General features: G+C 63.2%; 1 protein-coding gene across 4 annotated transcripts in view; it reads right to left on the reverse strand.

Annotated features, from left to right (window-relative positions):
* The window catches only part of ST3GAL4 (ST3 beta-galactoside alpha-2,3-sialyltransferase 4), a 32,087-nt gene extending 18,036 nt beyond the window's left edge, over positions 1-14,051 (reverse strand). The window contains exon 1 of one of the 4 annotated variants that reach the window (XM_038535683.1): positions 13,996-14,051. The gene's annotated coding sequence lies outside the window, so the exon portion shown is untranslated. Of the gene's footprint in view, positions 1-4,205; positions 4,430-13,995 lie in introns of those variants that run through there. The other 3 variants (XM_038535679.1, XM_038535681.1, XM_038535685.1) reach the window with 3 other exon arrangements.
* Positions 14,052-15,683: the final 1,632 nt, after the last annotated feature.

The following is a 15,683-nucleotide window of genomic DNA, read 5'->3' on the forward strand; positions in this document are numbered from 1 at the left end:
ATCAAAACTGGCATGTTCCTCCAACTAAGCCAGCCAGGTGGCCCAACTGAACATTTTTTTAAAGATTTTTTAAAAATATATTTATTTATTCACGAGAGACACAGAAAAGAGAAGGAGAGACACAGGCAGAGGGAGAAGCAGGCTCCCTGCAGGGAGCCTGATGCAGGACTCGATCCCAGACCAGGGGTCACGCCCCGGGCTGAAGGCAGATGCTCAACCACTGAGCCCCCCAGGCGTCCCCCATTTTTTAAGATTCTAAAATTACACAAGGGGCTTGCCCATGCGGCTCCCATGGCACTGCAGTGGGACAGTGCTGCGCCAGGCAGCCTCTGCCATCAGACTGGAAGCAGGAGACACTAGGCTGTGCTTCCCGCTCCATCCCGGGGGGCTCAGCCAGGGGGTGGCTGCGGGCGGGCCACAGCTGACCAGACTCCACTCTGGCCCCGTCTGTCCCCCGCGTCCTGGCTGTGTCAGGGCTCCGAGTGTGCAGCACAACTCAGGGTGACACTGGCCCAGGCCCCCAGGCTCTGCGTCTGCCCCCCACCGCGCCCGAGGAGGGCCCGCTGCCCGGCCAGGCCCCGGCCCACACCTCACCGGCCGCCCTGCCTCGGCCTCGGCCACTTAGCGCCACTAAGGCCAGGTCACCCGCTGCAGGGTGGAGGCAGAGCCCGCCGCCGGTCTGTCCTTGGCCTGGTTAGCAGACATCTGGAAGGAGCCTGGCAAGGCCAGGACGTACCTGGCCCCCTCCTTCCTGCGCCGAAGCAGAACCCCAAGGTTGCGACTGTCCGGAAGGTGGGGTGGACCAAAACATCATTTACGAAATAGTATTTTGGGGGGCGCCTGGGGGGCTCCGTCAGTTGGGCGACTGCCTTTGGCTCAGCCGTGATTTCAGGGTCCTGGGGTCGAGCCCAGAGTTGGGCTCCCTGCTCAGCGGGGAGTCTGCTTCTCCCTCTCCTCCAGCCCCCCACTCGTGCTCACTCATTCTCTCTCTCAAACAAATAAATAGAAATAGTATATATATATATTTTAGTCGGTTCTGAGACCAAAAGAAATAAACACCGAGCCTTACATGATGCACGAATGCCTATCCGCTGAACTGACAAAGTCCCGGAGGGCCCGGGGCCTCCCCAGTGCTTCCCAAACACACACTCCTCCCCCCAGAGGTAAGCATTCTAGCTTGCACGCCCCCCCACACACCCCGACCCCCATCAGAGAATGAGGCAGGACCCCACGGGGTCGGGGGGCGGGCAGTCAGTGCCAACAGTTTCACATCGGAGCCCTTGTCTGGGGAGGGGGTGACTCCAGTGTAAATGGTGTGGGATCTGGAGTCACAAGCCCGGACCCCCCTCCCTGGCTTGCCCTTGTCCTGGCCACTCTCCCATCCATGCTCCCCCCAACCCAGGGTCCCGACTACCCAGTCCAGGAGTGTCCCCTCTCCCCCCACACCCCCCTTACCCCATCTTCTTTCCTTTGTAGCAGTGACACCACGCTATCTCCTGTACTCATGAATCTGTACACCCTAAGAAAGGACTTTGTAGGGTGCCCAGTATCTCCAAATGTAATACCTGTGGCATGGTAGGTAATTGACAGGTACTGAAATGGACAGATGTCTTTTTTCTTTTTTTTAAAGACATTTTACTTTTTGATTCATGAGAGACACACAGAGAGAGACAGAGACATAGGCAGAGGGAGCCCGATGTGGGACTTGATCCCAGGACCCCGGGACCACGCCCTGAGCCAAAGGCAGACGCTCAGCCACCGAGCCACCCGGGTGCCCCAAAATGAACAGATGTCTAAATGAATGAGCCAATGAGCAGAACAAGTGGGGGCCGGAACAAGTGTGGGACCGAAAGTTTCATCAAGTTAAAGCATCTCAGACCCTTATTTTGCAAAGACCTGAGCCCCCAAGGCACCAGGGAGCATGCCGACCCACCAAGTGCCATGCTTCTTGCCAAACACACGTGCTGCGCTCACAAGCATACCCTTATCACCAACCACCACAAAGGCAGAGGCGGCTGTTACCACCTTTGACCCACCTTAATCACTATTGGCTTCGGGGCTACTGGACCACGCAACGTGAGCTGCTATCGTAAGCCAGCAAAGCTGGTGTGGTCTCCAGAGGGCTCCAGGCTGGAAGATGCCCTATTACCCAGGAAACCTCATGTCCTCCTTATTCATTTCCCCAGAGGGCTGGTCTGAGCCAAAACCCCAGCCACCCCTCCCCAGACCTCCAAGCACCTTTAGCATCTGCAGGCGGAGGAAAAGGAGCTGGACACAAACCTGACGTCCAAGCCTGCCTCTGCAGTCACAGGCCGGGCATCCCCGGGCAAGGTCCTACATCTGTCAGTGCCTCAGATTCCTCATCCGTGACACGCAGGTCACAAGGGCAAGTTCTGGGAAGTGCATGAGCCTCGAAAGCCATCCTGAGATTGAGAGCCTGAAGCCCTAGGACAGGACAGGCTGACACCAGGCACCTGGCAATGGGAGCTGAAGGGACTCTGGCTGGGCCTGCCCCAGGGCGTGGGAGCTCGGCTCCACTCAAGGTCTGTCCCATCCCAGCGGAGGGAAGGGCTCACAGCTGCAGCTCCCACCTGCTGCTACAACCACAACCGTGCTCACCTCTCCTCCTGGCTGCCGGTCCGTGGCACAAGCCACACAGGACACATGTAGCTGTCTGGGGGCGGGGGGGGGGGGGGGAGGGCAGACACTGCCATCCCGACTCCACCCCGCAGTAAACTCAGGCCCACGTGCTAGCCAGACTCTAGGTGCACTGCTGGGAGACGGGGAGCATTGGGTGGGAGACGGGGAGCAGGCCTCACTGGAGGAGCCGCCCTCTCTCTCTCTCTGAGTACATCATGTCCTTGAGAAGGTGCCCGGGGCCCTGCTGGACTCCCCCGGGGTAGCCATCCCAAAGGCATCGACGTGGGCCCCGGCCCCCAGGCAGCACCCCCTGTCCATAGCAGCTCCAGAAGCAGTAGCCCTCCTCACTCATCTCCTGATGTTCCCTCTGCAGGCCGTCACCTCCTCTCCAGGGCAGGTCCTCCTAAAGTCCCCAAGCAGGGACAGTACGGGGCAATGTTCAGTCCTGGGACCTCCAGGGAGGTGAATAAATTCCCCGCTCTGGCCCCAGAACAGTGGCTCTCACATGGCTGGGGACAGCAGGGGACCCTCTCTCCCCTGGCTGCACGAGCTGCCACGGTGGTTTGGGAACGTGGAGGTTTCAGGGTGTCAACAGGGGAGGACCCACCCCCGAATTCCTAGTAGGAGCGCAGGGGAGTTAGAGGCGCTGAAGGTGGGGTTGTGGGGAAAAGAGGGAGGGCTGCATGTGCGAAGACGGGCAGGCCAGCACCCGGTGGGACTCTAGAAGACCAAGGAAACCACGAAGGAAGAAAAGCGAGCCTCCATTTCCTGTGGTAGCCTGTCCCCTGGGAAGGGTGAAGCCAGCAGGCTGGGCCCTTTTAAGACTGTTTCACATCAGTAAGACTCTTGGGGAACCGACCCTTCCAGCAAAGGTTAATAACTGGGGTAAAAGGAGGGCTGGCGAGCGTGCTAGGTGCTGCTGGGGAAGGTGGAGACCCCCACCCCCGGGTGAGCACGGGTCCCTGGGGCGGGCCCAGAGCCCAGCAGGCGGGAATGCCGGCTGCCCAGGTCATCAGAATGAGCCAGGGCCACCTGCGCCCCCAGGGCTCCCCCACAGGGGAAAGGTGGGGCCAAGCAGCCTCCCCAACCCAGCGCCGGGAGGCACCAGAAAGACTGGGAACCCCTTCCCAAGCCCACCCTGCTCCAGTCTGCTCAGACCCTCCTTGCTTCAGAAACCTACAACGCATCCCTACAGAAGCGCACCCACCTCCGCTGGAACACAGGCACCCCCAGCCCCGGCACTAACCGCAGTGACCCCTGCACACGCGTGGCCACAGCGGCACGCACCCCTCATTCCTTCTCCTTTCCTGCCCAGCCCATCCCAGCCCAGCCCAGCCCGCTACCCCCCACCAACATACGGCTTCTGGGGCCTGCTGGGCCCCCTCCGCCAGGGCGCTCTCGTCCCCCATCCTGCGGCTGCGGGCTCTGCCCCTGGGGCTTCAGCTCCTGCCTGCTCCAGCCCAGTTTGTTTGTCAGGCTGCAGGTCCCTGGAGCTCTCAGCCAGGGAGCACGAGCTTCCAGAGGAGCGAGGAGTGGCTGAGCCAGCCCTCTGGGGACCTCCTTACCTCTGAAAGTTGGGTGAAGAGCAACCCTGGACTCCTGGCCCTGGGACCGGGGCCAAGCCCAGCTCCTGGCAAGGGAGCCCCACTCCTGTCATGCCCAGAGGTATTTGGGGAGGTGGGCACTCGGGCCAGGGATGCAGGAAAGGAAACAGGAGGGAGACATGTGGCCCCATAAGGATGTCCCCAGCAGGGCTGGAGGGCGCCCCGGGGCAGCCTGGGGCCTAGCAGCTGCCCCAGTGGAGGGCATCTTCCCCGCCCGGCACCCTCACAGCCTCACTCACCATCCTTCCGGCCTGGGCTCTGCAGGGTCACCTAACCCTGACCCTGAATGGTGGGAGAGGGACCGTCCTCCTGGCCCACCCACACACAGACCAGAAATCCTGGGCCCTCCCCGAGCCATCCCCAGGCCCCATGCAGGCCTCCTTGTCCCTGGCCCTGAGGCATTAGTGATTTCAGGATCATCCCAGCGCCCAGACCTGGGGGAGGAGGTGGGAGGAAGAGGCACAGACTGGTCGGGGCCTGGGGACTGAGGATTCCAGAGTGCAGGGCTTGTTCAGCAGGTTTGGGCTTCGCCCACGCCAGGCCGCAGAGCTAGGGCTCAGGTCCTCCAGGATACCTCTGGGGCAGGCCCTTAGGTCTAACCGAGGGCGGTGCCAGCGGTCAAGCCAAATGCCAGAATGAGGAAAATCTGGGGCCTCTCCAGCTGCTCCTCCCCCGGCCCTCCGAGGAGTCCTCCTGGGCTTCAGGTTAGAAGAATGCAGCCCTGATGATCCAGGGGACAAGCACTACCCCTAGGGCCAGATGGAGAATCCAGAAGCTTTTCTCAAGGAAGCCTGGGCGCCAGGAAAGGAACTTGGGGAAACTGAGACCCGGGGAAGACACAGACCCTGAGAAAACCCAGGGGACCACTCGGTCACGGAGGCCCCGGTCCTGCCCTCCGCCAAGTGTCCATCTTCTCCTGCCGGGGAGCTGGCAGGATCAGGGCAACCGGGACCGGGCACCTCCCGCCCCCAAGCCTGGCCAGCTCACCTGGCCTCCCAGCCTGTCAGTCCAGCTGTTCCGGTAAGAGAACATTTTCTTCTCACTCTATTTGGACAGCTGCAGGGATAGTGATGGTGAGAAGAGAACTGAGGGGGTGGGGGCAGTGCGAGGCCACTGGGCCCTGCTGGGGTGGGCAGAGGGTCTGGAGCTGGGCAGGCCAGGGAGGCTGGGCGGGCCTCGAGCAGCCTGACAGGGGACAGGGGACAGGGGACAGGGTGGCTGCCTCCACCAACAGGGCAAATCAGAGGGGCCCTGGGGCAGTGAATGGAAGCCCAAGAGCAAAGGAAGAGAATGACTCCCTTCATTATGCAAAGTGCTCAGTCACAGGGTGGGGCCAGGGTGGCCTCTCGGGTCCAGCCCCAAACCCTTGCGCCCCACAGAGCCCCAGCCCCTCCTCAGTGGTCCGGCTGGTGGGTGGGGCTCCAGGAGAGGAAGACAAGGCACCAACTGGGCGAGAGTCCCAAGACCTAGAGATCGGCTCCTTCCTGTACACTGTAGGGTCCTCCTCTCTCTCCTTCCCAACCGTCTCGCTCTCTCCCTCTCCCTCCCCAGTCCCAGGTCGGTCCCGGTCCCCTTCGCGGCCATCCTGTCCTGGTGTCTCCCTGTCCCCATCTCCACCTCCTCCTGCCTGCCTCCCCCCACTCCCCACCCTCGGGTTATGTAAGGGGCCTGAGAACAACACAGAGGGAGCTTTGTTGTCAAACCAAATCCATACGGAGCCGGAATCGGCCAACGCAGCTGTTCCCCATTCCCTCCGCCTTGGCAGAGTGGAGAGGCTGGGCAGGAAGCCCCCCCACGCCTCCATTTGGGGAGGTGGGGGGCAAACGCTGGCCCTGGGGCCCTGGGCGGCTAAATGGGTGGCCAGAGATCAGTCATCATGGCGTGGGACCACAGCAGGGGACCAGCTGGCCCCCAAGACGGAACAGAGCCCCGTGCAAAGCAGAGGCACAAAGACCGCAGACAGCAGAGCTCCAGGCTAGCAGCCGGCCCGCGCGGTGACAGGCCCGGGAGGGGGGACACACACCCACACGGGCCCACCGTGCTCTGGCCCACACAGGGATGCATGCCCATGCACACCCGTGTGCACACTCGTCCACACACAGCCTGCACGCCCACACGCACACACACCGGCCCAAGCATGACATGCCGTGGAGGTTTCTGGACGGAGGCTCTTCCCGCTCAGGCCAGCCTCCTGCATCCCAGCAGGTACCTCTGGGGAAAGAGCCGGGGCTCCGGGGAGAGGCGGGGAGGGCGGAGGGCGGACAAGCTCCACCAGCCAGGCCTTCTTCGGAGACCCTCTGGCTCCGGGACAGTTCCCACCTTCCGGGCCAGGACGAGGTCCAGGGAGGTGGGTGAGGGCCCAGGCGGCAGAGTTTACGTTTCCTCTGAGCTTACTCTGGGCTGGCACCGTCCCTCACCAAGCCCGACTGTTGAAGAACCTGTCCCCCCCCCATCCCCCCACCCCCCCGCAATGCTGGCACCGCCAGCAACAGCAGGCGCTCCTGAGCAGGCCTCGTCCTGGACGTTGAGGCAAGGGGAGTGGGGGATCCCTGATGACACCAGAGGAAAAAAGAGGTGTCAGATGCGAAGGGAGAGGGAGGTAGAGGAAAGAAATGGAGGCAGAAAACGATCAGAACAAGGAAAAGGAAGAAAAGGAGCAAGGAGCCGCCGAGTGGAGAAGTGGGACAGTGGTGTGGGGAGCAGGGCCCACACAGCCGGGGAGGACACACTCTCCCCCGCCAGGCCCCAGCGAATCCCCTCGGAGGACAGGGCCAGTCCAGGAGAAGCAGGATGGCAGGGGACGTTTCCAGAGCGCGTCCTAGGCCACCCGGTCCTCCACCTGCCATGACCCCGGGGCTCCAGCCTCGCCCATCCCCGTCCCCGTCCTCGGGGCCTGGAGTACATCCGGCCTAGATGATGTCAGGACCCCAGAGGAAGGAATGAGATGGGGGCAGGGGCTGGACAGAGGGGCAGAGAGACCCAGGGTCACTCCTGAGACCATCACCTGCCTGTGCGGAGAGACGCTTGGGGACCTTGGGCAGCAGGTTACCTGTTGAGTCTCAGCAACCTCATCTGCCAAAACAATAGTTGCTGAGCGGCTATTGTGTGCCAGCGCGGTGCCAGGTGCCAGGGTAGTGCCAGGTGCCCGGAACACCCACAATCTTGGGTCCTGCCCTAGGGTGACATTTGAGGCTTCTCCCAACCTGCAAATGTTTACCTCACTTGTGCCTCCCAAACCTGTAAAGATGCCACAGCCCAATTCACAGGCGTGCTGATGGAGAACTGTTAACAACCTGACACCTGCCCGAGGTCACAGGCCCCACATGCTTGGGAGCAGACGGAGAGGAGACAGGGCGCCATCAGCGCTGGCTCCGGCCGGGCAGCCTGCCCCTGGCTGCTGGGCCAGCCGTCTGACACTCCTCAGTGTCTGGGCCCCACCTCGCAGAAGACAAGCGGCCGGCGTGCAGAGTACTGGACTGCACGCACTGGGGTGTCCCTGGAAATGCCCTCCTGTCTAGAAGCCTGAGCTCCTCGGGGGAGGAAACTGGGGGCCCAAGGCCAGGCAGCTGAGAAAGGAGACGAACGTGGCACCTCTCCCCCCACACCCCTCCCGGCAGGTGGCAGGAGTGGGGACCCGAGGGCAGTGGGGCGTGTGGGAGGACGTGGCCGTGCACCGGGTGGCCCAGCGGGCTTCCCAGAGCAGAGCCTCAGCTTGGAGGTGGGAGGACACTCACAACTTAGGCAGGTGGTGACCAATGGCACCCAAGCCATAGTGGGGGGACAGACGGAGCAGACAGGAGGAGGTGAGAACCCATGGGGCATGCTACTGGGAAAATAAAAGTCTTAATGGGGCTGAATGGGGGTTTTCAAATAAAACTCTTGAAGGCCGGGAAACCCTCTGTCCTACTTTGAAATGAAATTTTATGTGGAAACCCAATATGGAAAAGCAAAGTGCAATAGTTCGGTTGAAACAAGAACAAGGGCGAACCCCTCCTCCTGAGAGAACACTGGGGGGGTCCAGCTCTGCGGACACCTCTCTTGGGCCCGAGTGGAGGAGAGGACAGATGTCAGGACTGGAGGGGAGATTAGGACCAGGCTGCGCAAAGACTGGGCTGAGGAGGGGAGAGGGGAGCAAGCAAGGGTCCGGGGTGGGTAGGACAATGGGTATGCCCTCCTGGGGGGGCAGACAGCGCCCCGAGAGGCCCTGGGGTGGGGTGGGGGAAGCGAGACAGTTGGCTGCCAAGCCAGGCCCTCCTCTGACAAACAGCTCACCTGTCAGAAGGTCAGCTTTCTTCCGTGGCCCCAAGAAAAGGAGGAAGAAGAGCAGGGAACACAGTGAACACACACACACACACACAAAGAACCCAAGCTACATCTTCCATTCATTTATCAAATATTTACCAGGCACTTATTATTTGCTATAAATCATTCTAGGCATGAAGAGTATAGCAGCGAACAAGACAGGCAGGTTCCTGGAGGTCACACTAAAATCCTAAGATCTCAGTGAAGAAAATACCTTAAAAGTTTTCAAACCCGCTCCACACCACGAACGTGCCCCTCGGACCGTCCCCGTGAAGGTCACCCGGTCTACGCGGAAGCATCTTCCAGGATAGGGAATGTGCCCCCTCCAAGGGCAGAAGCAGGTTCCCGGGACTCTCCAGCCGGCACCCTCCCTCCCGGCCTCGGCACCCTCCCCTCCCGGCCTCCAGAGAGCCCCAGGCAAGGCAGTCAACGGAGCATCCAGTGCACTGCGAGAACGTGCGGGGTTTATTTTCTATCGACACAAAATAGAAGGATGCTTCGCTGGCTCCGCCGCCGAGTCAATGCCCCGGACCGAGGCAACAGGCAGGCCCCATTCTCACCTGTCCAGGGCTCCCGGGCCCTCGCTCGCTCCTGTCCCCAGAGCGTGCCCTTGCCGGACCCCACATCCCTCCCGCTGTCCCTCCCTACCAGGCCTCCCTCACCCAGACCTGAGTCACCTGCAAGAGGCCAAGGATACTGGGTGGGAGGGGTGCCCGTGGGCGAGGCGGAGGGAGGCTCCCCGCTAGCAGGCGAGAGTTCCCCGGGAGCCAGGCCAGGCCGGTGTGTCCAGGAGGACCCGGGAGCGGGAACCCGGGGAGGCCCGACCCCGGCAGCTCGGGCCTGTAGGGCCCTCCCCTTCCCCACGGGTCGCCACAGTCGGTGGACGAGGCCTCCTGTGGGCGGCTGCCGGGGAGCCGCATTTCCAAAGGACTAGGAGCCCGCAGCTAGGCGGGCCAGATGGAAGCAATTACAGGGGGGAAAGCCGGAGAGGTGGGGGCCGGAGGGGCTGGGAGGGCCAGGGCGGGGAGGGAGGGGGCCCGCCCGGCCAGCCCTGCCCTGCCCTGCAGGACCACAGAGGGCTCCCCAGCAAAGTGCTGACCCGCACCCTGAGGGGAAGGGAGCCCCGACGGGCAGGGCGACGTGTGGGGCTCGGGCCAGCGCCAAGGGCTCTGGGCTGGGAACCAGGAGGCTGAGGTTGTGGTTGGCCTTGTCACCAGCACACTGTGGCCTTGAGAAGCCCTTCACACCTCTGAGCCTCTTCAGGGGCCCAAGGCCCAGGAGGGGTGCGGAGAGCCTAGGGGAGCAGTGAAGAGTGCAGCCGGGAAGGGCAGGTTTCCAAACCGTCCCTGTTGATGATCTACGACCTTGGCCAAAGTTCCAACGTGCAGAGCCTCCACGTACTCATTTATAAGTGGGCTGAACGGGGGCGCCTGGGGGGCTCAGTGGTTGAACATCTGCCTTGATCCCAAGGTCCTGGGATCGAGTGGCGCAGCAGGCTCCCTGCAGGGAGCCTGCTCCTCCCTCTGCCTGTGTCTCTGTCTCTCTCTGTGCCTCCCATGAATAAATAAATAAAATCTTTTAAAAAAATAATAAAATAAAATAAAATAAAATAAATAGGCTGAATGAATGGGTGTGGGAGGCTTATGTGAAGCCATACAAACGTGTAGGGCACACCTTTTCTTTTTTTTTCTCGTTATGCTTATGGGCCCAGGCTTTTAGTATGTGCTTAACCGACAAAGGGTAGGTGCTTGCTTGAGTTATTTGCTAAGTCTTTTTTTTTAAATTATAAGCACAGGTGTTAGGTAGCCACGGGTGGCTCAGCGGTTTAGCGCCGCCTTCAGCCCAGGGTGTGACCCTGGGGTCCTGGGATCGAGTTCCACATCGGGCTCCCTGCATGGAGCCTGCTTCTCCCTCTGCCTGTGTCTCTGCCTCTCTCTGGGTCTCTCATGAATAAATAAATAAAATCTTAAAAAAAGAAAATGACAGGTGTTTACGGAGGCCACACAGGCAGAGGACACAGGGCAGAGGGCACAGAGGACACGAGGAGCACTGCGGCAGCCCCTGGAACCCACACCCTGGAGGAGGGTTGGATCCAAGGCAGAAACAAGAGTGTGTGGGCCCAGCGCGCTGCAAACGGGTCCTGTCCTCTCCACTGGACCCGGGAAAGCCAGACCCCGGAGTGCCTGGCCCACTCAGCTGGGCTGCAGCGGGAAACTCCAGGCAGGAGGAAGACACCCTCCTACCACACAGGGACACCTGCTTCTGGGCTTCTGCAGCTGGGCCTTGCCACACTCAAGGCCTAGGTGGATGCTGGCGGCTCTGGGTGGCCCACACCTCCCCTCAGCTCTAGCAGCAGTACCTCTGCCCCGCTGGGCAGGAGCGACGGCCTCAGATTCTAGAGTCGTCACATTATCTTCCTGCACACAGGGCAGCAGCGGTGGGGTGGGCAGAAACAGTGTCAGGAGCTGCCTGTATGTCTCCGGGTCCCAGGCAAGGGGCCAAAACTAGAAGAAGACCTGCAGTTCTGGATGCTGCTGGCCCCTCTCATCCTGAAAAGCAATCGACCCCATGCAACCCGGTGGCAGAGCTCAGCCCCTGCTGGGCTCAGGGGCACCAATCGGAAGCCCTGTGGCACCTGGCTGGGTCCCAGGCATCAACACATCGCTGCTCCCACTTGCAGCGACATTCAACCACTTCCTGCATCTGTTAGCATAAATAATGTCACACAAACACACACACACGGTGGGAATGTAGCAGAGGTCGGGGGTGAATCTGAGGCCAGGGATGGCCAGCAGCCCACCCAGGGGCCCTCAGAACACTCATGCCGAAGGGCTGAGCACCTCTGGGAAGGGAGCAAAGGACAGATGTCAGCAAATGACCACAGCCTCCAAAAAGCCTACCCTCGTCATTTTCTCAAGGAAACCAGAAGTTTCAGGTCAAGGTCCCAGACCCTGAGAAGGAAGGGGGGGGCCCAGGGGTGAGGGAAGCACCAGCTGGCTGCTGCAGAGGGAGATGTCTAACCACAGGGCAGCTGAGGAGTGGGCATGCAGGGCCAAGTCCTGGATGTCCCCCGCTGGCTACCCGACCACCCTGCTGTCCAGGGCCCAGGCTCCATCTCCCGGGGCTCGGGAGCTCAGCCGGGTTCTGGTGCCTGCCTTGCTCTCCAGCTGCAGAGCTGGCCCTCAGCCCCTGGAATGCTCTGTGACAGGGCTCCGGAGGGTCCCTTTCAGGAGGCTGGAGCTCTCCCTCCCCTGTGGGCTGGAACCATTTTGTATTATTCCAAGGTAGAGTGACTCCTTCCCGGAGACAGAAGGTGTGAGCCTTTGAGCCATTCTGAGAGGAGGAATTCATGGGTCCATGGGGTAGCCGCTCCGAGGTGAGACCCAGAGAATGTGCCCAGGCAGGGTCCGAGAGGGCGCCCCAAAATGGAAGGCAGATGCCAGGCCAGGGTGAGATAACCACAGAATGGCCACAGGTTAAGCTGGAACAGAGAGAGGGGGTCCCACTTCTCTGCTCCTGCTGGCGAAGGGTTCCAGGATTTGTTACAGTTCCAGAAAGGATCGGATTCTTGGTTCTACCCAGAAAACTGGATCCTAAGAGGGCTGGAAGGGTGGAGGGGCCAAACAAGTCTGTTTCTGAGGAGTGGGGCGCGAGTCACTGCTCTGGATGGAGAAGGTGGTGAGGGAGAGAAGGGAAGACAGCCCAGAAGGCATAGTGGGCTTCCATGGCCTGGGCCTCGGCCCGCAGGAAAGGGGGTCCCTGTTGTCCTGAGCAGTAACCCACGCCTGAGTGACACAGGCCCTCTGAGCCCGCGTTCAGACAGGCGATTCTCGTACTTTGCCTTCCCAAACTCTTCCAGCTATGCTCCCCTCCTACCCCCCTCAGCGTGGCCTGGGGAGACGCGGGGGCAGCTGGCCCCGACTCTCCTGCAACTGCGAGATGAAACCCAGGGCCCACCGGGCAGCGGAGCTCCCCCACGCAGGGCAATGATGCTGAGCGAGGGGTCCCAGGGAGCGCTCCAGCAGAGCAAGGTCAGCGCGCCCACGGCTCCGGCTCCGGCAAAGAGGAGAAGCAAAACAAAACCCCACAAGGTGATGTTCTAGGCTCCCGAGTAGCTGGCGCCTCCCGGGCACCCTGTCTGGGCCTACGGGGCAGCTCTGGAGGGTCAGAGTGTGGGAGGGACATTACCAGCAGCACTTACACGCTTCCTCCTCCGGGCAGGCACCTTTCAAAGCACTTAATGCAGATGAACGTTATTTGAAATCACCCCAGAAGGCGGGGGGAGCAGGCCGGGGACAGCGGCCTGAGCAGAGCAGGCCGGCTCCCAGGGCTCCCGGGGCTCCGCGGGGACTAACTCAGCCTCAACTTGGCTTCCACGCGCGCCGGCCTCCAGCCGTGGGAAGCACAGGCTTCCCCGGGGCGCCCGAGGGGTGCCGGCCTGGGGGTGGCCGTGAGGTCGGGCCAGCGCGGCTGAGCCCCTGCACGCGGCCTAGAAGCGCCCCCAGCCCTGCGGCGGGAGCCCCCTAAGCCGGGCCCCGGGGGACCCGGTGGGCGCCACAGAGAGGCCTCGGATCGCCGGGACCCAGCTTCCCCGAGACTGCGAGCCGAGTGGGCAGTCCTGGCAGACATGTCGGCGACTCCGGGCGGGCAGGAGGTGGCTGCGGGCAAGGGCACCGGGGCACAGCCGCCCCCCGCCCCCCGCCCCCAGGCGGCTCGGAGGCACGGCCTGGGCCCGGAGACCCCACTACGCGGGGCGCTGTCCTGCACCCCGGGCCTGCCCCGCGACCTTGCGACTCCCGCACACGGGTGCCCGGCGCAGCCTGTCATCTCCTCCAGCCCCCGCGGACCCCCGCGGACCCCCGCACTCCACGGGGCGGCTGTGCCCGGCGCCGGCGCTCGGAGGATGCTGAGGGCGGGGACGCGTCCGCGCGCGGGGCGCGGGGTGGGGGCGGCAAACTTTCCGGGGAGAAGGACCATCCCGGGGCGCTCGCTGCGCGGCAGGGCAGAGCACCGGCTTCCCGCGAAAACCCTCCCGAGAAAGGGGTCCGGGGCTGCGGCCGCCCCGGCCCGGCCCGGCCCGCCCCGCGCTGCGCCCACGTGCCGGCCGCCCAGTGCCCGTCGCCGCGGCGGGGAGGGCGCGGGGCGGGGGGCGCGGGGGGCGCAGGGCGGGGGGCGCGGCGGGGAGGGCGCGGGGCGGGGGGCGCGGGGGGCGCAGGGCGGGGGGCGGGGGGCGCGGCGAGGAGGGCGCGGGGGTGGGGGCGCGGGGCGGGGGGCGCGGCGGGGAGGGCGCGGGGGGCGCGGGGGGCGCGCGGCGGGGAGGGCGCGGGCGGGGGGCGCGGGGCGCGGCGGGGAGGGCGCGGGGCCCAGGGACCGGTCGGCGCGGCGCCCCCCCTCCCCTCCCCTCCCCTCCTCCCCCCTCCCCCGGGCCCGTGGGCCGCCGCGTACTCACCCCCGCGGGTGGAGCGGGGCGGGGCGGGGCGCGGCGCGGGGCTGGATCCGCTAGGCGCGCGGGCTGGCGGCGGCGGCGGCGGCGGCGGCGACGGCGCGGCTCGGCCGGTCCCTGTCCCTGTCCCGGGCGCGGGCCGGCCTGGCAGCGGGCGAGGCCGCCTGCGGGGAGGCGGGGGCCCGGCCCGGGCGGGGGCGGGGAAGGGGCCGGACACGCTTGCGCACACGGCCGGGGCGCCGACTCCGGGGAGCGGGCGGAGGAAGGGCGGGGAGGCGGCGGCGGCGGCGGCGGAGGAGGAAGAGCTGGGGCGCTGGGGCGCGGGGCGGGGCGGGGCGGGGCGGGGCGGGGGCGACGCCCGCGGGCCTGGGCCGGGTGGGGGCCGCGGGGGCCGCGGGGGCGGGGGGGCGCGGGAGCCACGGCGGAGGGGCCGGCGCAGCCCCGCACACTCTCCTGGGAACAATGAGCCCCGACAAAGGGTTCTCCGCTCTCCCACGTGGTGAGCGCGTCCCTCCATCACTCGGCCAAGCGAGGCACGCAAGAGGGGCGCCGGTTCCGGGAGCCCCGCCCTCCCCGGGCCCCTCCTGGGCCTTTGCACCTGCAGCTCCCAGGCTGCACCCTCGGCACCCCTCTTCTGCACACCTTTGGCCTGGAGAAAGCTGCTCGGTTTCTGTTCCTTAGAGAAGGCGCCAGGCATCCTGTCGCCAGGGGCGACCCAGCCGGGCTCCAGACCCTACTTGCTTGGGCTCGGGCACCCCCGAGCAAGCCTGGGAAGTGCGCAGGCCCAGAAACAGTAGTGGAGAAGTCCACGGCCCTCCGGCCCTCCGGGCCCTCTCCTTAGTAGGTGAGCGGCTCCTCCCTCCGGCGGGCGACTCGTGGCTCCAGCCGCTCGAGCAAAGGCTGAGACCCAGTGCCTGTCTCCAGGAAGCTTACCGTGCAGCCTCGGAGGGGATGCTCACAGTGGACTTCTGCTCAAGGGTAAGGCAAGACAGGATGTGACTAAGCGTGAGGCGTGAGTAACAGCAAGTGCACAGGGGCTTCAGAGGAGCGCCAGCTCCAGGTTCACTTCAGATGAAACTGGGGGGCTGATTTGCTGAGAACAGATACCTCCGGAGGCTCTGTGGGAGGGCTTGGGTGAACAGAGTCGGCCTCTGGGTTCTTCCACAGGTGACTGTTCCATTCTCGATCACACCTCGCACAGAGGTTCTTCGTGCATTCCACCGATGCCTGACTCAGTTATGTTTGAGTGGTGCCTTTGACTTGGTCTGTCAAGCATTCAGTCAACAAATACTTACCTCGTGCCAGCTCCAGGCCTGAACTAAGCTAAGTGGAAAGAATCCAGTAACCAAAGTCCTTGCCCTGAGCAAGTCAAGGGAAAATGGGGATATCCTCTGTGTGTAACAGCCAGGAAAACTGGCCCAAAGAGAGTCAAAGCACGTAGGTGAGTCTGGCCGAGCTAAACTGAGAATCCTCAACTTTGCTAACTCTTTGAGATCTAACACAGATCTAAACACAGTTTGCATTTCTTGCTGTGACCCACGTAAACTTCACTCGGCCAGCGAGTAGAACTGAAGGACTAACTCACTCCTGGAGACCCGACTCCCGAATCTACCTCTGTCCCTAAATTGCTTTAGTTTTCTTACTAAATAAAGAAAAGTGGAAATGACTTATGTTTAGTCAAAGGGTATTGTTGG

The sequence above is a fragment of the Canis lupus genome, chromosome 5 (genome assembly GCF_011100685.1).
Source record: "Canis lupus familiaris isolate Mischka breed German Shepherd chromosome 5, alternate assembly UU_Cfam_GSD_1.0, whole genome shotgun sequence".
NCBI lineage: Eukaryota > Metazoa > Chordata > Mammalia > Carnivora > Canidae > Canis > Canis lupus.